Below are 25,711 nucleotides of genomic sequence, written 5' to 3'. Positions count from 1 at the left end.
CCTAAAGTCATGCATGTATATAATTGCTTGCTGATTAGTAGCAATATCAGTATCAAATTGATTGTCATTGTTATGTCTCTTTTTACAGGACCAGTATGCATTCTGCAGCTTGTGAAATCTGAAATGTTCAGGGAACATGTTTGGTAATGCAGTTAACACATTGCATTACTTACTGCATGTGTTGGCATCAAGCATACATGCCTTGAGGTACTGGAACATTTGATAAAAAGTGCTGAGCATTGAGATATGGAGTGAATGAATGCAGTGGCCAGCCAACAAAGGATATTCCCATCATAAACCAACTCCTACAATAGCAATGTATTTATTTTTTAATATTATAAATTGGTTAAGTTTATTGTTATAGAATTCTGAACGTTGCTAATTTTCATAATCACAATTTTGCTTAAACTTATTAAAAATAAGCAACTGTATTAGGAAAAATGCTACATATTTATTCTAACCTATGGTATCATTCAATGCCAAAAAATGTGAAATTATAGGGATATGAGTTTTTTTTTTTTGAGTGCATGACTTTTTATTTTTATTTTATTTATTTAACATTTGTTGACCGGGAAAGTCCAACTAGGCTACACAGAGCCTATTTTCAGCAGAGGCCCGGGGAGAAAAGCTCCAGTCGCATGTCTTTAGAATGTGGGAGGAAACCAGAGGAAACCCATGCAAATGCAGGGAGAACATGCAAACTCCACACAGAAGGCACCCCAGCTGAGAATCAAACCAGAGAATCTCTTGCTGTGAGGTGACAACATTAACCGCTGCACCACTGCACCACCCGAACTTTATTCGGAAGTTACTTGGTAAGTACATGAAAAGTGCTTTAAGCAAAGTGATTTGTTTTGTGCAGGTTGATATAAGTATTAAAATGAAGTTATATTTGAAAATTAATGTAAACAAAGTCTGGCATTTTTCCATGATTGGAAGTATATGAGTTAATTTATCAAAATCCTTACAGAAACACTTTACAAAAACCTTCTAGTAGGTTTATTTCTTGTTTGGAGTCAATAAGTGATATAAATTAGCCTTTTTAAGTCTTAAGTTTTCATTTGATTGTAATTTGGATTTAAAGTAAAAGGAAATCTTTTTTTTTTTCTTTTAAGTAGTACAGGCTACAGATATACGCTGGTTTGGTGCTCACTTTTCATAAATTATTTTAACTTTCACCCAGGATGCATTTTCTCATACAATTTCATTGCATAACTATTTAACATGTCCATTTGGATGACTGTGATACTTTTCTCGACATGCAGTCTCCTGTATACTTGTCACACTCACACTAATATTAAAAATGTTTACTTTTCCTTCCTTTAGCATCTATCATTCCTGTCAATGACCTCTCTTTCTAGTGCCTCAAAACTGACGTCTATCAGAGGTGTGATAGGACTCCAAGGCAACTGACTACGAGGTGGAATACAGATGAAAGGGAATGTTCAAAGATGTGGTCAGGCTGATGCAGGTAGTGTATATATGTTTTAGGATTGTAAGAAAGCTGCAAACATTTTGAAAAACTTAAATTCGATATGACACAAAAAAGCATGTTCTTAGAGATTGGAAGTTTGTGATTCTAGGTATGGGAGACTGAAGCAAGGATGCACAGAATCTAAAATGGTGCTTATTTTATTTACGGAATGATGGGGAGAAGTAAATGTGAAAAAGGATGAAGGGAGAGATCAATCCAAAAAGGTATAGTAAGAATTAATAATATGAATATATAAGAGCTGTGGCAATGTAGGTAGAAAGGAGACAAAAACAAAGAGAAAGATTAGCACGTGGAGAATATAATAGGGATCTGAACAGGAGTGGAAGGGTTGACTGACAAAGCAGAGAATACTATTATTTTCAACTTGTGGTAAATTACATTATACAGTATTAAAAATCATATATTTTTTTACTTTTTCCTGTTGGATTGCATATGTGTTTCTGATGAAGCTTATGGGGTGGTAATGCTTTATGGGCCTTTGTTATAAAGTATTTCATATGTGTTAATGTCACATGTTCTTCATCAGATACTTTTGTTGGTAAATATTTTGAGTAAAGCAAAAAAAAAAAAAAAGTTGACATCCATCTTCACCCAGCACACACCAGTTCTTCCTTTATGTTATCTTCCCATCATGTAGCCTATAGTTTCCTCACCTTTCTAGCTCTTCTAACTCCAGTTTTATACACACAAATATTTTTAATATTTTTTTCTTGCTTATTTGTATCAATTATTTATTCTATTACTTCATTCAACTACCATGTTATTCCTGGTTTAATTGCTCTTTAGTGGTTTAGCAGTTTTGACCTGTACTACATAACCTTCACCAGAATAGCCAATCTGTACAAATCACTCACTTTTATATTAAAAAAGTAACATGTGACTAATCAGCCATCCATTACAACATGCAGCAAATATATTTAAAACAATCAATATAATTTAACAACATTCTCAAAGCAAACACATCATAATTATTTGACTAATAATGTGAATGACTCAACAAAACAACTATTAAAATGTACATCTTCACCAAGCACATATAATTGTAGCATTTAAAACTTCTGATTATAAACCAACACATAAAATATTTAAAATAGTTCATAATGTTATTACCTGAATCTGTAAAACACTATTAATGAATACCATAACACTGACTTCTGGTACAACAGAAAAATTCAAAATTAGCCATCAGTATAATTTCCTGTACCCTATCTTTGTTTACTAGTTGCCCCACGTGGGCAAGGTAATACATGAATGCACAGAGCATTTCTTTCCTGTTTAGTTTTAATACTATAAATATTCTCGAAATGATATGCCTTAATTCTTTTTCCATCTTTCTGACATTAAACTTTTTGCATGGTTAATACCCTGCTATGTACAACACCCATTTGGTTTGGAAATTAAAATTAGCCCTACAAGATACAACCGTAGCTTAACCAGGCACAGATATATTAGCTGTTTCATTTATGAATCTGCATTGCTTGAAGGCCCTACACATAATCATGTTATCTATCAAAACTCTATTACTGCTTACCCTATCTTTCAATGCCCCTCCTTTTTAAACACAAAACTTGGCGTTTAACAAAAAAAAAAAACTTTTAAAGTACTACTGCCAATAATTTGCTTCTAATTCGTAACTATAATATCTTTAATAATTTTTAATTTTTTACAATTTTACAACAGGGAATAGCAACTGGATTCATAAATCATCCCTTTTTTATGAAGTATTGTATTTTGTGTCACATTCATTAGAAACTCATTTTCTTAATATCTACTAATTAATTAATTTATCCTTCAAATAATTTCCCTTGCAATTTTGTCAATAAAATCCTAATGTATGATTTCTCAAAAGTCATACACTTTAAATTTTCCACTTCCCTCAAAAAACCTTTGTTATCTGTAGTCAAATGTAACTGGTTACTCAACTGTCTTTTGATCAAACTTCTCCTCTTGCATAACAGATGGTGACTTGAAAAGTGTAAACGACTACTGTAGAAAGTTCTCTTCCTAAAATATTTGACATAAAGTCTCATTTTTTTTCAGATCTTTGTATACATTGACAGCTAATTAATCTATGCTTTGAAAATCATATTTATATATAAACTTCAGAAATACATAGGATGTTTCAAGAAAAGAAAAAATAACCTGTAATGTTTTAGTCTCCTTTTTCATAAAATTAAAATATTGTAGGGGAAACTCAAGTATAATTTTAGGGAACACACATATTTAGAACCCCAAATCTTTTTAGACTTCAAAAACCATAACACAATGTATACGAATGCAGGTGCTGATATAGCCCACATGGCAACACCACATTTCTGTTTAAAATGTTTTCCCTCATAAAATAGGAGTATTTGTTAGTGAATTGTATGAAACTATGACTTCTGAGAACCAAGCCATACCTGTATCATGTGGTTTAGGAATAATCAGTTAGTAAATGTAGGTTGTAACAAACAATAAACTGCTATCATATTACACTTTTCAATGTCTGTCAAGAAAATTTCAGGAATTATGTACTACATATGCTATGTTTTCTAAACGTTTTTTAATTACACATCCACATATGCTGCTAGTGGTTCAGGCCCAGTAGAGTATAGAGCAGACCTAAGCGGTGTAAGTCATAAATTTGTGGATCTTAGGCATCCTGAAAATTGCAGGGACAGGTAGTTTCTTCACTTTCAAAAACTGTTTCAAATTGTGAAAAATCATGGCATATAAAATAGTCTAAGGAAATATTTTAGACAACATTACAGCAGTAAAACATCATCACACATTATGTTCAGTATGAAAAACACATAGATTTGTAAATACAATGGGTAGAACTTAAAGTAATTATGACAAAATTAGGTGGCCTGGTCCAAATACACTTTCAGCCACAACCCAGGCCAAAAGGCAATACAGTCTTAATAATAAACATTAGACGTAATTTTCAACTTACATAAAAAGTAACCCTTGAATGTTTAAAAAATAACAGATAAGATATTAAATATCAGTTACTATAAACAAAAATACATCAAACAGCTCAAACTTTACAACATGTACCATCTGACTACATATGACTTGTGTGCATAAGAACCCTAAAGGTAATAATAGAAAGAAAGAATAACCAGTTACTGAGATGTAGTTCTGTATGATAAATAATTAGCTAAAATATAGAAAAGTTAACATGGCAACTCAATCTAAGAAGATTAAGGAAAATAAGAAAGTTAAATCCATGTTAACATTGCTAGGTAACATTTATTAAAGTATTTATAAAAGACAGGAGAAAGCATTGAAAGTTTTAAAGAATACAAATGGTGAATCTAATGAAATTATTTAACTGAGTCACATAAAAGACAGTACAGAAAAGCTACCTATTAATGGAATTCATACATTTCAACTTCCATGGGACAGAATCTGAGACAAGAGCCATGAAAATCAGAGGCTTTTGACCAAAATCAAATACATTTAATTAACATAAAATATGCATATTTGTGGATGAGATAGACAAAGTTACAAAGACAAACACTACAAAGTCTAAAAGGGGATGCCAGTATCTTAGACAATATACAAAGAAAACTATATTTGTTTTGCTTCATAATAATATTTATTCAGTATGTAATTAATAAGGATCATGACATTGTCATAGCTAGCCTAAGGGTAAAGTGAAATGATTTGATAATAAAACATCCTTCCTTGAGTTTACCAACTGAAAGTACAGTGCACTAAATTACAGTCTTTTGAGAGAAAAACCTTCATAATATCATGAATTATGCAAGTAGGTCTGTTCATGAATACTTTATTTTTTGATAATATTATTAACTTCTGAATGACCATAAACTTAATAACATAACCCAAATATACATGTTGATTAAAAATAGTGGAAATACAAAAAAATATAAGATTAAAAAATAGGTGCTATTTACCTTTCTAAAGTAGCCTATGTGACAAAAGGAGATGCTGCCAGCCCAGCCAACTGGAGTTTTGTAAATAATTATATGTCATTTGTGAATATGAACATGATTTATATAGAAGTGTAACAAAAGGGAGATACTGCCAGCACAGCTGTCTGGAAATTTGTAAATGGCTATGTGTCATTTGTGAATATCAACATGATTCAAATGTATTAGAAGTGTATGTCATATAAGATGATTTGTACAAATGTGCTGAAGAGATATGTTGTAGAATACTCAGCTTAGAGATGTGTGCAAATTGTACCCTACTGGAAGAGAAGAGAAATGCACATAAACTATTGTAAATGTGTAAATTTATATATTTTAATAGTGAAAACTGGAACATAGAGGGAAAACTTGCAAAACTTTAGAAAAACAGTTATAATTAAATTATTGCATAACTGTGCCATAAAAGATGGTTTCAATGTAGCAAGGAGACAGGATGTCTAAAACTAGGGAGCCTTTTGCACTGTTTTATAAGTGTTTTGTGTCTTCCAGCAGCTGCAAACATCTGAGGACTATGCATTTTCCCAGGGAGATGCTAAATACTGGCAATTTCTAGCAATCTGGGTTTAACTTGGGATCTAAAGTCAGATAACAAGAAGTGATGTCATCCTGCAAGCTAACCCGGCAGTAACATTTGAGACATTAATTTAAGAACTCTCTGAGAGAGACATAGCATTCTGTAGTTTGTCTTTGACCTGACAGCATCAGCTGGAAGACCCATGCACCACATCTGTCTTGCCTGGTTCTGCAAGTAAATTAAGGAGGCTACAGTAATTTCTCTTAGATTCGGACTTGAATATAGTAAAGTATAGTTGAGATGTTTTCTTTATTTATTTGAGACTGCCCTGCAATGTAGTTTTAAATATGTCCTGTGATTTTGAACTCTGACGTAACTGTGATTATTTACTCAGTATTTTCTTGTTCTTTTATTATTTATTATTAAATATATGTAAACCTTTCATTTTGGCTGATATTTGTGAGACATATTTAAGTCCTGGAAGTACTTGCATATTTATTTTGTGACACTGTGGGCCACTCCTAATAGCCTTGCTCTTGGTCAGACTACTATTTGGATTAATAGTAACATTACACAGTAAGATTGGGGACCCTTTGTTAAGGGCCTTAAAGTAGGTGATAAAGAGTTGGTTGGTGGTAGTAATAACTACCTTATAGTCTGGACAAAAAGGAGTCATAGCTAATAAATCTGTGCCAGCCATTCCCAGGTGTGTGTATATGCTTGTGTATAAATCAGACCTCAAAGTGTGTGTGTGTCAGCTACATGGGCAGAGACATGAAGCACTGGTAGGATAGAGAGGGTGCTGGAGGTCTTGGCTTGGCCACTCAGCTGAGATCTCAACTCTATAGCTGTGCCAGTAGAGACACTTATTGGGGATCTGGAGAAAGAGGGAGAAACCAGCTGCAGACTGACTGTGGTCTCTGTGTGCTCTTAAGGGAAATTGCACTTTACTGTGTGAGTACTTGTCATCCTCACAGTGTGTACATCTCCCCACTGTTGCCAGTGGTAAGGACTGAGGCTCCTTGATTACTGGGCAAGTGGTGGGGCATCACAGCCTACTCTTAAAAAAATCTAGAATAAATAAAGTACAGAAATTGCTTACTTTTCTTATCAGTGTGTTTCCTTCACAGTTTTAAAAATTTCCTTTCAATGTTCTTATGTACAAAAGAGACATAAACACTTACATTAGCTGTTTTGAAACTATTTCTCTGATGTTTTGGGCATCTGTTATTTTGTTAATTTTGCAACAGCTTTTGTTGCATTTTTCTTGATAAAACTTAAAAAAATAGCTAAAATATGCGATACACCCAAAGCTATCCAGAACAAGCCATATCTACAACAATCAGTCTAACCTTGAGGATATCAACTAGTTGAAATGTGTCCATATCTGTATAATTATTGAAACTTGATTAAAATGTTAAAAAAAATCCCTCCAAATTTAGGTATTGTACCTATTGTGGCTGCAGACCTCATTAAGGCCAAATAACAGTAAACAGGACCAGCTTTCAGTTTATAGAAGGTTGCAGGACACACTCTATGCTCCTGAAAATCATGTTGTATATGGTAATTCATGGGTACATGTTTTTTCCCAAAGGGGATAACTATAAACTTCATGGAATTGAGCTTGAGCCCATGGCTCTGGCACCAAGCATCTGTTTCTGTAAGGCCATTTTGTAGAATATCCACATCATTTGGGGATTCAGTAAGGGTTCCCAGTTTGCAGCCATCTGCGAGATTTGTTTGCCAGAGTCCCTCAGTGTTGGCCTTTACTTCAGAGAAGTAGATGCCAAACAAGAGTGGTCCCAGGACTGAACCCTGAGGTACTCCACTTATCACTTGTCTGGATCTGGATTTGGAGTCAGCTACTTTTACAGTGTGGGTTCTGTCAGTAAGCCAGTTGGCAACCCATCGAGTGACATAGGGATTTATCCCCAGTTTAGCAAGTTTATATATGATTCTACAGTGAGGGATGGTGTCAAAGGCCTTGGCAAGGTCCAGATAGCCTGTGTGGACTACCTTACCCTCGTCCATGGCTCTGGAGTTGGATTCCAAGAAGTCAATCAGGTTCAAGAGACATGATCGGCCCTTCACAAACCCAAACTGGGTAGGGTCCAGTGTTTGAAGCTTGCCAATGTCTTTCTTTATAAGTTCCATACTAATACATTCCATGGCCTTGCAGATCAGGCTTGTCAGACTGATGGGCAGTAGTTCCCAGGATCCAAGGTGGATCCCCCCTTGTGGAGTGGGATAACTGTAGCTGTGCACCACTCAGTAAGGTGAGGCTATGATTAAACATGACACTTAGGTGAGGTGCCAGTTAATTTTGTAGTTCATGTAGTACACAGCCCGGGATATTGTCTGGTCCCATGGATGCTGTATTCTTAGATTTGAAGAGTGCAGTTTTTACTTGTGTGGCCATGGTTACCGGCATTTGCCAATCTTTCTTTATTGATATGGGCCCTTTAGGGGGTGAGGGGGGGTGAAGTTGGCACTGAATCAATCTGCCAGGATATTGGCAATGTCCTTGGAATCAGTATATTTAATACCATTCTGTTGTAGCTCAGAGCAGATCTGAGCATTGCCATTTAGATTCTTGACATAGCTACAGAATGCCTTGTGGTTACCTTTGGAATCTTTGGCAATTTTATTTTTATAACTAGCTTTGGGATTTATGAGGGATCTCAGCTTCTTACTGGGGCTGGTAAAGGAGTTTTTTGCATCCTGGGATTTTCCTCTTTTCTGCAACAGTTTCTTCCTTCTGTTGTATAGTTTGTTTATGACAGGGGACCACCAGATTGGCTTCCTTTTTCTAGAGGAGAGCATCTTTGATCTATTTGGGATGGCTTGATTCATGCATGAATGTATGTGCTCTTACAGTGCTTTAGTGTAGGATTCGGCAGTCGAACTTCCAGTTCCCATCTGCATGGGTGCCATGAAATTTGACACTTCTGATGTGAGTGGCATGAAGTTGGCCTTGGAGAAGTTTTTTATGGATGTTTCCTTACTGGGGGGTGGGGGTGGGATGTGGATGTCAAAGGTGATTAGATATGGTCAGACCTAACCAATGAGGGGGTGACAACTGGTGTGGAACATCGATTTCTCATGTTGGTAATGACCAGGTCCAGGATATTGGAGCCCCTGGTGGGACTATGGATTAGTTGATCCAGGGCATTGGAATTTATGAATTCCAAGAACCATTGGGCAAAGGTGTTGGTACATGAGTAGTTTTCCCAGTTAATGGCAGAGTAGTTGAAATCACCCAGTATTAGAGTGTTTGGTTGTATCTTAATATTTTCTAGTATGTTTAGAAAGGTGTAGTTAGAATCTTGGGGCATGGTGGCGGATTTGTAGCAGGATACAATTTGGATTGCAGTCTTACCTAGTGTTAGTTGCACCTGGAGAATTTTGGATGCATTGTGTTGGGCAACTAGCCTGGAGATGTGAATATCCTTGGTGAATATGGACACTCCTCCACCTTTAGTGTTTCAGTCCTGGTTTGGTGGCCAAAATGTGTGGTAAGAGTTGTAGCCTGGTATTGCAGGGGTGCTCTCTGGATCCTTGAACCAGATCTCAATTACTGCACAGATATCAATGTTCTCCATTATTAGGAGTGCCTTGAGAGAGTGCATTTTGAGGTTTAGACTTCTAGCATTGAGTAGCATTACCTTCAGATTTTGCATACTTGAACCTGTTACGGTGGTTTTGTCCTTTGAGCCTTGCCTAAAAAAGGCACTATAGGGTGGCAAGAGCCTTAGCCAGTAACCTGAATCCCAGGGGCAACAGGTGCAGACCATCTCTGCCAAAACATCATGGTTTGTCGATCATGTCGTCCCAGGCAGACAGATACCAGATCCCCTTTGAATGACACCAGAAGCTTACCCAATTATTGAAGTAAATCATTTTGTCCTTATACTGTGGTATCATTCTGGACAAAGGCAGGATGCTACTCAGGGCTAGGGTCATACCTGCTTGGGCCATATGATCTGAGAGCTCTTCCATGTCTCTTTTCATGTAGTCTAGGGAGATATGTCTCAAGTCATTCACTCCAACATGTACAATGACAGAGTCGTATTTGTACTTGTTGTGGAGTGACTTGAGTGCATGTGTTATGTGGTGGATCCTGGCACCCAACAAGGAGATGACTGTAATTTTCTCCTTGTTCAGCCTGGTGAGTAGAGCATCAGTGTGTCTGACTATATAGTCACCTATGACTAAAGTGCTGGGTACATTGTCTTGCCTTAAGGGCTGTTGTTAGATGGCACACTGGTGTTGTGACCTATGTGATACTTTGATTGTGACTGCTGTTTGTTTTCATTTTAGCTTCAGAGATCCTTGTTGCTTGGGCAGGTTAATGTTAAGGGCCTCTGCATATGTGGGTTTAGTGTTGCTATGTGTGGGTGTTGGTAGTGAGGGTTTTGAAGGGCTATATGTTGCTTGAGGTGTAGTGCAGGTGTTAACCTTCTCCTCTTGATTGTCTAGCACAAATTTGGCTAGAGAGAGCTTTGCTTCCAGTTTGGCTATGTAAGTGCATCTCTCGCAGGTTGAAGTGCATGCTGGTAGGAGGAAAGGGTTGTCTGTGTACATGAGGCAATTGCTGCATTACCCCAGTATGCCCAGATTCAGCAGGTGGACTGGAGAATTCACCAGAAGCTGACCCTTGGACATGCCTGGTTAGGTGCTTTTTTTTTTTTTTTTGTAAAGTACAAGAGCTGTTTTCCCTTACTTTGCAATTATAGGCTGTTTAGAGCCTACAATTACTTTCTACTTATTAACAAGGAGAGTTGAATGCTTGCATCAGTTTATGGCTTCCTAGTGCTTTCCAGCAGGTTTTAAAACAAGTGCTAGTCACAGGGACTCCAACCAGAAAGAGTCAATGCACTCTGCTCCTACTCTCACCAGGATCAGAATATAAACACAGATTCCAAGCTGTCACCTATAAAGCAGTAATTAAGCTTTCTGGTGATCAGCAGTCTCCAGGAAATAATGTAACTGCATTCCTTCTCTCACCAGGTGAAAACAGAAGCACTAATCCCAAAATGACTACTGAGAGGCAAAATGTGGGCTCTCCAATAACTGGTGGTCTTGAAATAGATGTTTAAAGGTAAGATGAAAAAATGGTTTATCCTAAATACTGCAGTGTGCACTAGAGAAATTAGATGTGAAAGTATGTAACTTAAGTTTTACCTGTCTAAAAAGTTAAGTTTTAGTGGAGAGTCACTATTTTTAAAACAGCAAGATAGATTGAAAGGGGGTGGTCACTTTTGTATTCTAATACTATGGAATACAGTAGGATGGCCAATAAATTTAAATAGTTGAAGAGGAGTGATTTCACATAATGATAATTTTGTGCTTACTCCCACAAGCCAGTAAAATCAGAGAGGAAATGAGATATATGGTCAGATTAACATAAGGGGCAGGTAACTAGAAATACAGTGGTGTTTAAGAACACAACAGTAACTGGGTGGGAGGGTGGGAAAATTATTTCTGCCTGACTCACAAGAGACAGAGCTGTGGTCTCTTTTCAAGTTTTAATATGCAGTTTAAAGCAGAATACAAGTAAAACACAAGGTAAAGAAAACAAATCACAGTATTCAAAATAGAAAAAGGCAATAAAGTAATACAAAATACAACAAATAAAACGCAAACTAACCCTTCCCTCACAGCAAAGTGTAGCAGAGTCTGGGTGAGCCTTTCTAGTAAAGCTCTGAAATGTTTTATTTTACCCCTTAAATAGAAGGTTTAGTTCCTAGCAGCACCCCCTCAGTTCACAGATGATTAGCCTTAACTGACCTCTTCTATCTTGTGTGTGAGTCTTTAATTGACCTGTTCTAATTTCTGCCGGACTCACAAGAGACAGAGCTGTGGTCTCTTTTCAAGTTTTAATATGCAGTTAAATTTTTTATTTATTTATTTTATTTTACATTTGTTGACCGGGCTAGTCTAACTGGATATATGTTCATTTTCAGTAGAGGCCCAGGGAGAAAAGCTCCAAACTAACCACCGTTATAACAAGGTTAAAGATTACAGTAAAATATCTAACAAAATAGTAAGTAACTAGGTAGTAGATTACAAGAAAATAGTAAATAGCAGTTATATCAAATACGTTGTATTGTACATAAAATGACAAAAACAGAAAATAGGACATGACTCTTCAGAGGAGTAAAATACTTAAATGTTACAGTAGTTTTACTGTTCACTTTTCATTTATGCTAAACAATATTGTCTAGATTAGAGTAGAAACTGGGAAGTGGTAGAAACAGAGGTGAAATTCTAGTCAGGGTTACTACAAGGGCATAGCCAGTGTGTGTAAAAGCAAAATACAAGTAAAACCCAAGGTTAAGAAAACAAATCACAGTATTAAAAATAGAAAAAGGCAATAAAGTAATGCAAAATACAACAAATAAAAAGCAAACCGACCTTTCCCTCAAAAGAAAGTGTAGCAGAGTCTGGGTGAGCATTTCTAGTAAAGCTCTGAAATGTTTTATTTTACCCCTTAAACAGAAGGTTTAGTTCCTAACTCCACCCCCTCAGTTCACAGATGATTAACCGTAACTGGCCTCTTCTGTCTTATGCGTGAGTCTTTAATTGACCTGTTCTAATTTCTGCCTGACTCACAAGAGACAAAGCTGTGGTCTCTTTTAAAGTTTTAATATGCAGTTAAAAGCAGAATACAAGTAAAACACAAAGTAAAGAAAACAAATCACAGTATTCAAAATATTAAAAGGCAATAACATAATATAAAATACAACAAATAAAAAGCAAACCAACCTTTCCCTCACAGCAAAGTGTAGCGGAGTCTGGGTGAGCCTTTCTAGTAAAGCTCTGAAATGTTTTATTTTACCCCTTAAATAGAAGGTTTAGTTCCTAGCTCTACACCCACAGTTCACAGATAATTAACCTTAACTGACCTCTTCTATCTTATGTGTTAATCTTTAATTGGCCTGTTCTAATTTCTGTCTGACTCACAAGAGACAGAGCTGTGGTCTATTTTCAAGTTTTAATATGCAGTTAAAAGCAGAATACATGTAAAAAACAAGGTAAAGAAAACAAATCACAATATCAAAAATAGAAAAAATCTATAAAGTAATACAAAATACAACAAATAAATAAAAAGCAAACTAACCTTCCCCTCACAGCAAAGTGTAGCAGAGTCTGGGTGAGCCTTTCTTGTAAATAATAGTAAATAGTCAGAATATTTACAAATAAGCAGATCATCAGTAGAAAAGACCACTGTAAGATGTTTGTAACAGAGAGGAAGAGAAATAGATCAATAATATAGCCCTAAAATATCTGGTTTGATGCTGGCTTTAGGAAAGGGAGAATGGTAAATATGTAATTGAAATGACTGATTGGGAAAGTAATTTTTAAACTATTTTATTTATTATCCAGGGTAAAGTACTGATCTCTATGTACCATTTTCAGACTCAGCCCAGGAGCAGTGTCTGGATAAATGGCTTGCTCAGAGTCACAAAGTTATGCAATGGAGGCTGAAGAAATCAAACTGTGCACTACTGTGCCATAGACAAGAGCTCATTAACAGCTCTTTAGTTATTAAAACAACTGCCTGACAAACTGCAGTAGGGCTTCTGTAGGAAATACATTGTATGACAGTAGACCTAGTAATAACAAATGGTCAGTGCCCAGTAAAATGCTTGGCAGCCCTTATGAAAATTGTACTACTAATAAAATCATTACCCCTGGTTCTGCAAGCCCTGCACAGTGTGCAGGACTAGTGCAGGAGCTCCAGCAGGCAATATGTCTGCCGTGTGATCCAGGAATAACCTGTAGGGATGTGCATGAGTGCTCCTGCACTAGTCCTGCATGGACTCATCCCCATGCATGCAAATTACCCCATTTGCAGGAGAAATCCATGCAAATGAAGAGAATTTTTGATACAGAAAGCTGGAAACCGGCCATGCAGGACTAGTGTAATTTGCAGAAATGTACTCCACCAGTAACGGAGTACATTTCTGCAAATTACAAAATGGAGCCATGACAGCTCCAAATAAAGGGTAGGTATCACATAGAAAGCATGCCAATGGCCAACTATAATATAATATATATTTGCAAAAATAAAAAAATCAACTTTTATTTTTTGTTAGCTGATGTCAGCTGTTTAAGCATAGGGCAGCGGTGCACAAATGGGATTGGGCAGAAAATAAGAAAAAAAAAAACATAAAATAAGCATTCTAACAAAAATCACTATTTTGCCATTACACTCAATGGCAGCCAGAAGACAACATGGCCAGTGAATAGTGGTTGCTAAGGGGGGAGGCTGAGTGTGGGACATGTAACTATACATCAGAAGGCAATCCTATGCAAATGAGAGGAATGATATTGTATCCCAGATTTTCCCTTAATGCTAGTCAGCACGCAACATTGTAAGAGCAGGAATAGCTTGGTGCAAGCCTAGAAATTAGCTGACATCATAGGGGGTGTGTGTCAGGCATATTGTAAGCAGATTGGAGCCCTGTGGCTCGGGTTTGCTCTTAGCTTAGTAGAGCTAAGCAAGAAGGTGTGTCTGAGGCTGCCTAGCACTCTGTACATTGCCTAAGTGGGTTTGTGTGCAACACACCAGGTTTTAAAGGAAAAAAATAAATAAACCAGGAAATAGTTCTGTGCACATTTGAGCACTGTGTTTGCATGGCGCACCCCTGGGCTTAAACAGGACGGCAATAGGTAGGGAAAACAGCAGTAGGAAGCAGTGGCAGCTGGTGACTTCAAATCAAAGGGGGGCTGCAGGAGACAGCTGAATGGGTGGGGTCAATGGGAAGGGGTGCAGCCAACTAGAAAGGGGAGGAGCTCTGCTCAAAACCACAAAAAACTAACTAAATACACTGCCGTGGGTGCCAAACCGTCATTATGAGAGCCCAATCAAGACAAAATGAAGTGTAGAAGAATAAAAATATTTCAATGCATTGGCTGCATGACAGCTTACTTAATATCTGGATGGAAACAAAAAGGTTGTGAGGCATGAAAAATAAATTACTTTACATTAATGGAATGCCAGTCAAAATTTTGTATAAGAAAAACAAGCAGCACTCAACTCAAACCACTTCTTACACTGTAGTTCTAATTATAATTTATATTCAGCTTTATTAAAGTACCAAGTAAAATGCTGAAAGTAGAAATCTCTGATGCCCCCACTTGTAAAAATGTTCCTTATCCAAAAAAAGACCTGCTGCCTGACAACTATCTACTTGTTTCATGGGGAAAACATGATCAAAGTAAAAAAATGAAAAGCAAACAAGAAATAAGCTCAAGATACATTGCTTAAAAGGATTACTGTACAGATTATGGACCACACGATTGGCATTCTGTTTAGTTTATGGGTAAAGCCGCAGAGATGACTGTTAGTCTCCAAGTGTAATGAGCTTCTTAAAATAATGTAATCCTGTCCTTTATTACAAATACTGTCATGTGCATTTCAATACCCAAAACTTATACATTAGTTAAGTATTCTCTACATGGCAACAGAAAGGCTTTCAATGTTGGCAGTTCTTTAACAGTATGCTTATTAAAGCTTACTTGCATCTTACAATCTCAGCCAAGCTTACCTGATGGTCATTAAAGTATTGCTACTTAAACACAGAGCAACAGGCACTTTGAGTAATAAGCATAAATCAACAGTACAAAAAATATGACAGAAACCAGACCATTCTGCAAAAATCAAGGACAGATGATAAGCCACTCTAGTAATTGCATCTACCTTGGATGGGGGGGTACACTGCACATTTACACTGCATAACTACTCCTTGCCTTGCTTTGACACATCCAGAGTCACTACATGGGGGAGTGGGGTGTAACAAGTATGTCACAATTTGAAATGTCTCTGGCTGACTGTGATGACCCTGACACATTTGTCATACCTCTCAACCTCAGAGCAAGAAATCTGGACAAAGCTATACAAAGAAGTGGGACAAAGGCCCAAAAACAAGGACATTTTTTAAAAATATTGCTCTTATAAATTTAGAAAGATAATAGAATAGGTATTGCATTCGTATGAATTTTCTAAATGGTATGAAATCTGAAACTCAAATGTCTGTCATTATTTTCTAACTTCAGTCTTTAATGATTTGTCACTAATTTGCCAAAAAAACACAATTTTATGAAAAATGGACCAAAAATGTGATGTAAAAATATAAAATAGCCACACAATACTGCTAACTTGAGCAGCTGACAAAATAAAAGAATCTACATGCATTTCTGAAATAAAAGTAATATATAACTATGATTACAGTTATTTCTTAATTGTAAACCCTCCATGTTTTCTTCCAAAATTGCTATTTTGCGGAGGGATTATTAGGGGAAGAGCAACATTTTGAGCCAAAATCAGGGACAGTTGAGAGGTTTGGCTATGCCTAATTCTATAAAGCAATTTATTTGCATGTACCTCTCAACCTGTTAATGCAATAAATCTGGACAAGGCCAAATATATTGGAACATATAAACAGTACTAAAAATTGCTCTTGTATAGACTGAGACAGTTGATAGAACAAGTCTTACTTTAGCATGCATTGGTTATGAAGTCTGAAACTCAGTGCGTCATTATTTAGTGACTTAATTCCTAAATGATTTGCCACAAATTTTATGAGGAACAAACCAAAAATAAGGAGCAAAAATCTATTCATTCTTCGAAAATCTGGACAGTTGGGAGGTATAGTTCAGCTGGGGCTGTCTAAGTTTGCCGCCCTTCCCCCTCACAAAATCATGGTCGAATGGAGCCTCCTCCTGCAGCCATTCCAATGATCCATTACTTGGCTATTTCACTCCATTTACCATAAACACTAATGTACATACGGATTTACTTCTATGATGATTTGGACTTCATTTGGAAGTTTTATTTTGCATTTTACAGCACAAACACTAAGACATCTGCTAAACAAACTTAGCATTAAAACTTCTCTACCCTTGAAACTCACATTCATTGAAACAGCATTGAAACCCACATTCAAAGAAAATTAATTTTACCAGTGGTAGATAAAGATTAATTCTAGGTTGTTTTCAAATCATAGACCCCTTGCATATGAAACATACATGTGCTCTTTGATACACCTTCCTATTGTTTTGAACATTTTTCCAGTAAACAATGAAACAAAATAAATGCACCAATAATGACAAAACTGCCCAATTCAGAACATTTCCATCATAAAATTCTACTCAAACTTCTACAGTCCACCATTATCAGTAAATATGCACAATTCTACAGTCCACCATTATCAGTAAATATGCACAATCTCTGAAGTAAAAAAGTCATCTAAATAATTCCACAATAAACAAATCTGTAACTAGTGAAGAGGTTGCTGCTAGCAAAAACCTTTATATTTCATGGTTTCATCAAAAAATAAAGTGTCTGATGCCCCCGAGGAATAAATTGCCTATATTACATTAAAAATGATAAGCTAGTAATATTGCAATAGAAAATGGATGGCAAACAGATAACAAGCTCATAGTTAGTATCTTAACTTTTTCAGTACAGCAGCATTCACCACTTGTGGGAGTAGAACCAACAACCTTCTGCATTAAAAGGCAAGTACAGAACCTGTTGTGCTATTAACATTGCAAGCTGACTTTCCATAAGCAGCACTAAACTTCTCTTCCCCTGCAGCTCTCAGCTCCTTGTAAAATCTACTCAATACTGAACTGTATCTCAACTTCGCAGCACAAGAAATCTGGAAAAAGCCAAATTTATTGGGGGCTCAAAAGGCCAAAAACCAGGGACACGTTAAACATTGCTTGTATAATCTTGGAAAGTTGTAGAAAACGCTGTGTTACCTCCATACATTTTACTGCCAAGGTCCCTGTGCAAAAGAGTCAGAGCAACATACCACTATGCCAAATCACCTGATTTGTGAAAGAAAAATGCTGTGTTACCACTATACATTTTACTGCCAAGGTCCCCGTGCAAAACAGTCAGAGCAACATACCACTACGCCATATCAGCTGCTTTGTGAAAGAGAGGAAGACTGAAACTTAAATGGCTATCATTTAATGAATTGAGTTCTCACCGTAGCTGTCAACCTCTTAGCACAAAACACCTGGACAAACCCATTAATGAGGGAATACAGCCCTCAGACTTATTCAGTGAATTCAGTTCTTGCCATAGTTGTCAACCTTAGCACAAAAAACCTGGACAAAGCCAATAATGGGGTAATACAGTCCTAAAAATAAGGACAAATTTCAAATATTCATCTTATAAACTTAGAAAATTGCTAGAATAAAAGATCGTGTTACTATGTATTTTCTGAAGAATATGAAGTCTAAAATTCAAATGCCTGTCAATTTTATTTAACATTTGTTAATCAGGACAATCTGACTTGGAACAAAAAAACAATTTTCAGCAGAGGCCCAGGAAGAAATAATGCAGACATGTCTTTATAACATGGGAGGATGCAAAAGCAAACCAACACAAACACAAGAAGAAGATGCAGACCCCATACAGAAGGCACCCCAGCCAAGCATCAAACCCAAGAACCTACAGCCATAAAGCAACAATACTACCACTGCACCATCAAATATCAAGCATTACAACATTTAGAAACCACAGATATTATGAGGAACAGATCAGATCAAATATGAGGCAAAAATCTGAATTTTTTTTACAAATGGTGGTGGGTAGGGAATTCAGATCCTTAACACCTGCATACAAGGTACAGGGTTAAAGCCTGAGTATCTCTACCCAACACCATTTGTTCTCTAGCCACCAGTATATAGTAACTGGGATATTTTACACACACACATACACACACACACACACACACACACACACACACACACACACACACACGATGACTACAGCTTGTCTACTCACAGACTGAAATGGGAGGTCCACAAATATCTTGATTGGCACAAACATTGAGTCCATTTCTTGTAACTTGTAATCAACTGTCAATGTCCAGTGGAGAGCACTCATTGCATGCAACATGAAGCATTGTTGGAGTGGAGGCTACCATCATGACCAGGAACCTAAGGCAATGGATGGCATTCACTCTGGGGGCATGCAAAAGATGAAAGGTTGGTAGTAAATCTGGTAATCATTTTAAGAGTAAAGAGACCCTACAGATCCTGGTATCCAGGAAACTATCTAAGAATGCAGCCTGACAAGACAGTTTTAGATGGAACTTTGCAAAGTTTACAGTCATACTAAACGTGTGGCTGTAGATACTCCCTCTGTTCAATGAGACCAGCTGGGGAGTCAGAAAACCAGGCCAAATAATTTATGTAAGGAATTATTCTGTCTCTGTACATCCTTAGGGATTTGGTCCCACAAATATAAGCCTACTGAATGTACCAAGTGACAACATAAGGTTGAATATACCTGCTGCCTGGCCCTAATAAAAAAAATACAGGCACCTTCTAGACTACTTCACTATCTTGATCTGTAGGTGAGCATCTCAAGAGTCCAAAAACTACATCTGATCTCTGCAGAAGCTATTTACCTGTCAGTGTAGAAAGATGTACTGCGAATGAAGATGATGAGACTGCTTAGATCTAGAATGTGTATTAGGTCCCTTGATTTCTTTGGTACTTAAAATAATCTAGAATATTATCTGAGTCTGTACTGATCTTGTAAGACCAATGAGATGCTTCTGTTTTTTCAGGTGGTTAAGCCCTTTTTTTTACTTGCATGTTTTTTTCCTGGTGTGGAGGGATGTCAGTGATAACATGCAGAACAGGAATAGTACAAAAGAATAGGTGATAACCTTGGTTTATTAAGCTCACTGTCTGTGGTCCAGTAGTAAAGCTGAAGCAACACTGAGCTAGATATCATATTCCCATAACCATCCCTTTAAGGAGATGGGAATTGTTATAAGCTTGTGTGGAGATGCAGACAATTCCACTGAAATAAGAACCATCAACTCTATCCCAGCCATACCTCTCATATGTAGAGATTTTCACAGAATGTCTATATTTTTGCCTCATATATTTGATCTGTTCCTCATATAATTTGTGGTGTTCTGGCATTTCTTCCTACAGAAAATGCTAACACAAAACCTGTTATCCCAGCAACTTTCTAAGAGAAATATTTAAAATATTTCCCTATTTTTTTGCCTTTTACCCCACATTGTTTTAAGCTTTGTCCAGATTTCATGTGCCAAGAAATTGAGAGGAATGGTCCCAGCTTCTTTGCTGAACCAAAGACTTGGACTGGTCCTGGCAATTAGTAAACATGTTGTTCTGCATTCAAGTTGTAGAACCATGGTATCTACTAACTCATCTGCAGCATACTGTAGGTACTCTGTGGAAGGTGAAACTAAACACCTGCATCCAAAAGGGACTGTCTTTTCTCCTTCATCATTTTTAGTGGTTATTCAGTTTCTGGATCAAACAACAGTGGACCTAGAAGGGGAAGTTCATAAAGGACACTTTGATGTTGGCAACTACAGATCCAGAACATTTTACAAAGATGAATACATAAGCCAAAGTCTATCCATTTAGCAGCTCTGTGGAGGAGAGTGGTGGGGTCCTGACTGTGATTCACGGGGACTCAGGTCTGAATGGTAGGCCTGGTGTCTGTAGAAGCTGCATGAGGACAGGATGGGAATGTAATGTTCCTGCCTGGCTACAACCCTCAGTGGAGTGGAGGCTGAGAATGAGGACTCTAGCTCTAGTCCACAAATGTGATGGAGACAGAAAGACAGAGAGACAGGAGGTCAGAGCATATCTAGAGTGAACATGGCTTTCAGAGCTACCTCTGTATGACATGCATGTGGGAAGTTAACAGACAGAAGGGAAAAAAGCCTCCATCATTGTCAGGATGAGCATGTACCAGAATGTTCTAACCTGCTGTCTGCCTTCCTGTGAAGCCTTCATACAGGCAACAATACATAACACATGGTGGTTGGCAGGGGCACCAAACAAGTTGTTAAAAAAAGTTTTATCTCAACTCATCAGATTTTTTTCAGACACCTTGAACGTTTTTTTTGGTGAGCATATTGGGAAGATACAGATTCTTGTGGCTCACAGAACTATTCCAAATGAATCTGGATCAAAGGATAATTCCTTGCACCAAAGCTTTGGATAGTGTGGGTCAGTCTACTGTTAACAAATGTTAATAACTGATAGTGTCCGTATCATGTCCATTTCATTAACAGTTACCTGTTCAACAGGTGTAAATCTATGTGTTATTGCAGGTGTAGTTGATTTTATCACTAGCCACTGTTTTTACTACCTGCATTCAGAGCATTTTTTTACTGATTGTAGATTATTACAGTCAGTTTCAGAAGAAGCCATAGAAACAAAGAAGGCCAGGAAACAAAGGTTGATTATAAAGTCAATATCCCAGGAAGTCCTGGAAACAAAGTTTAATGCTGTTTAACAATATTATTAAACACATGCCATCTACTTTTACAAGAATACAATATATGAAAAAAATAATTTCACAGTACATTGATAGCCTCTGGACTGAGAGTAGCTAGACCTATGACTGACTGATTATGCATAATTATTACAAAGCTTTTCAGGGGTAAACTATTCTGACATAGATTAATTAAAAATAATACAAACAATTAGACTATTAATCTGCATAAAAAATGCCAGCATCACTGTAATTTAATCACTTGTTCCTTTTTTAAAATTAATACTTACTTTACTTCTGCACCACCTTCACTCTGTTCTTCTTCTAACTTCTTTTCTTTCTTCTTCTGTTCTTCCTTCAGGCTAGCACAGGCTGCACAGCACAGATATTACCACCAAATAAAAAAAAATTAAAATCCAATGCCAAACTAAATTATTAATAAAAATCGGACTCATTGCTTAATCACAGTCACAAATCAATCCACATTCCACAAGCCCACAACTGACTGATTGATTCTCGCTCTTTTCCCAGCACATAAAGCCCGGGAAGAGAGCGACAACCAATCAGCAGCATTTAGCCCAGCAAGCACGTCATGACGTGCCTGCGGACGTCACAGTCCGAGCCCCTTCCAATTCTATGCGGTTTGGAACCGCATAGACTTCTGGGCATCACAATGATGCCTTCATTACTCCACCGGGCTGCAATAAAAACAAAAAAAAAATCTATTTAAAACCGCCGCAACCCGAGGCGGTTAAAGTGCGCATGCGTGTACTTCCGAGTCGCGGACTCGAATTTCGCATTTTAAATAAAAAAAAAACATCTGCTACTGTGATTACTGTCACACAAGAAAAGGTATTTTTTTTTACATTTTCTTCTTTTTAGCGGAGGGGGCTGCAGTCCGGCAGTCCGATGCAACAAACCGCCCCTGGTAGGAAGGCAATCTAGGAGAACTAGCATAGCTGGTGGATGAAATGTATCAGAATCAGCCAATTACACAGGCAGCAGCCCTGCCCAGACCAGAACACTACTATAAACTATGCAAACACCTTTCCCTCTGGTTTTTCCCATACTCTACACCACCGGTGTATACAAGCAGGGAAGTGTTAACAAACAAAACAACAAAATGATAGGGCTGCAATAGATATCATACAACAACATGTGGAAGAGGCTGAGGGTGGTGAGGATGTGAATGCTGTTGACCACCCCACAGTGAGGAGACGGAGAAAAGAGTACAGACCCAGGGTAACCTAGCAGGGGCTACATGAGCTGGAGATAGTTGAGTGTTATAGGTTGGACAGGGACCTCCTACAGCAAATTGTTGAGCTCTGCCAGCCACACCTGACACACAGAGCTAACAGAGGGGAACCCATCTCAGTGGATACAAATGTATGTGTAGACCTAGGAATAGTAGCTACAGGTACCTTCCAAAGGCCAACTGGGAATATGATGGGGATCTCACAGGCATCAGCATCCAGAGTACTCCATCAGTTCCTGGATGCCAAGTCAGCACATGCCGGTGAGCACGTATATTTCCCCAGCACCCACAGAATATGATCCTGCGGAAACAGCTGCAGCAGGAATAGCATGGGGAAGGCCACACAGCCCCCCACCATTAACAAAGGCCTGTACAGGCACAGAGTGACTCAGAGGAGGAACAACCTGAGCCTGCTTCAGTAGTCAGAAGGAGGCATGCCCAGAATGCCCTGGCTTTGGTAAAGAGGCAACGCATAGCACATACACTGACACAGGAGGGACCCAGGGAATGACACCTCTCTCTGACTCGCACATACAGTAAAAAGGATGCCAAACATGACATTACCTATACTCAGCTATGTGTAGGGAGTGTACTATGTGCATCCAACATAGGCAGCCCTTCAGCATTACCCTAAATACTGGCACACCCACAAGGTAAGTCACTCAACCTACCAATTGCCGAATGTAGTAGTATGTGCTTTTACCTGCATCTATGGTATGGATGTGAGCATGCAAAGGAATCAGGTGGCTGAATGTGATGCCAGCAGATAGTAGACGCCCTTAGTGGCAGCATGAGATCAGTAACAAATACTGATGTCACCATAGTAGCCAGTACCACACATGGTAACAAAACCCAATGCAGGAACTGTGCTGGACCACATGTGTGTCCATATGACACACACATGCCGGTCAGGGAGGTTCACATACCCAATGACAGTCACAGCAAGCAGGACAGGTGAAGACAAACACAAACAAAGGCCACTGAATGATGCCTATGGGTAACCTCCCCCCAGGCCTACACAGACAGACTACATCAGGTCAGGCAGTGGGATGCTAGTTCTGAAGGGTAGGAAGTCAGAAATTAATATGTAGGCCAATGAAACGTAGGACCTGTAGTACACTGACATGCCTCTAGTCAGCATGATAGGTTAGAAAACATAATGAAAAGGAGTACCTGACATACCAGTACAGTCATAGCAAATGTGTGCAAGTGTCAGGTGTGCCCCTCCCCCAATCCTGTGTAGCATTGTAGAAACAGTCAGGTGTGCCTCCCCATATTCTATGTAGACAGTAGTAACAGTCAGGTGTGCCCCCCCCAGTTCTATGTAGACATGTAGTAACAGTCAAGTGTGCCCCCCAATCCCATGTAAACATATAGCAAAAGTAAGGTGTGCCCCCAACACTACTTAGACCTGTAGTAACGGTCAGGTGTGCCCCCCAATCCTATGTAGAACTGTAGTACTGGTCTGGTGTGCCCCCAATCTGATGTACACACATTGTAACAGTCAGGTGTGCCCCCACAATCCTATGTAGAAATGTAGTAACAGTCAGGTGTGCCCCCAATCCTGTGTAGAAATGTAGAAACAGTCAGGTGTGCCCCCGATATCCTATGTAGACATGTAGTAACAGTCATGTGTGCCCCCCAAGCCTGTGTAGAAATGTAGTAACATGTATTTGTGGCTATAATACCAGTGGAGGACAGATGCCCAGAGGTGGCCAAAGTAGCAGAATAGATTGTGGCATGTGCACAATATGCAAGTATGTGTGTGTTAGGTTGGTGTGTGTTTCATATTGTGTGAGAGTGGTCAGTATGTATGCATGTTGAGGTATGACCTGGTGTCCATTGCCCACTACTGCTGATGACAGGGTCAAGTCCTCACAACTGCAGTGCCAAAGACAATTCCCACCAGTATAACACATGCTAGCTGCAAGCCATTGTAAATGTATGGTGGTAATATGTGTCACCATCTATAAGATTGACAAGGCATGGCTGTTGGGCTAGATATACAAGCAGTACACAGGGGAAAGTACCCAAGACATACAGTATATAATGTGTAACTGTGAAATGGATACATCCTTTGAATTGTACATACAGGTGTGTACCACATTATCTGGGCCTGTAGTAGGGGATATCGGTGTTATCTGCCTGAACACTTGCAGATCTCAAAGTTGGTAGGACTGATGTACTGGGAAACAGCTGATGTACCTGCACATGCCAGCATAACTGGAATGCTCCATGCATATCTGTGCATCAGATGCAAGTAGTGTCCATAGCTCACATGCACCCAGCTCACCCAAACACCACCCACAGGTACCTCTCTGGTCGTGTCCCTGCTGTGGGGAAAGGGTACAATATGACCCCACCTGTATATGGCAATAGCAAAAAAATGCAGTGCAGGTTTCCCATGCAGGTGTGCCCCTAGTAATAGGTAGCACCCTGCCAGCATCCACACCACCTGATCAACACTGATAGAAAGTATTAGCATGAACACCTAGCACACCTACCCTGTCACCCCAGGGGAATATATGGCCTGCCACAGCTGGCCCGCATCAATACCAAATGGCCTACAGGCCTCTGCCAAAGGCCTGTGTCTCACATGTACTGCCCATGCATGTTATGTCATGGACAACCAAATAACAACATAACACACTCCACATAAGCCATATGCAAGGCCATGTGGACAAACCACAGTAACATGTCCACCATGTCCCACTGCATGAACTGTGGACCAACACCAAAACACAGCTGTGATGAGGTGATAACCTTAGGGAAAGTATCAGATAATGTATGTATAATGTAAGGAAGAGGACAGAATAATAGAGGGGGGGTGGGAGCATGGGCAGCATTGAATGTGCAAGGTCTGACACACAGCTGTGTGCACACTCTATCCCTGGCTACAAACACATAAATTGGTGGCTACATACCCGCCAGCACACCACAAAATCCTCTGCCAGCACTGTACCAAGGTACTGAACTGGATACACAGACTAAGCAGCAAGTGTCTGCAGCTCCCCCTCCAGAGTGGCATAACTTACCATGAATATGTAGGCATCTGCCCACAATACCGGACACAGCTGCAGTCACCCTTGTCCCCCAGGGCATTACTGTGAGCAAGAATGTCCACCTGACATACATGAGGACATAAAACATCACAATGTATAACAGTAGACATATTTGAATATCTCTGCTAACAGCAGTACCATGTAGCAGA

The sequence above is a fragment of the Protopterus annectens genome, chromosome 3.part0 (assembly GCF_019279795.1).
Source record: "Protopterus annectens isolate FY-2018-M chromosome 3.part0, PAN1.0, whole genome shotgun sequence".
Lineage (NCBI taxonomy): Eukaryota > Metazoa > Chordata > Ceratodontiformes > Protopteridae > Protopterus > Protopterus annectens.
This window is presented reverse-complemented; position numbering follows the sequence as displayed.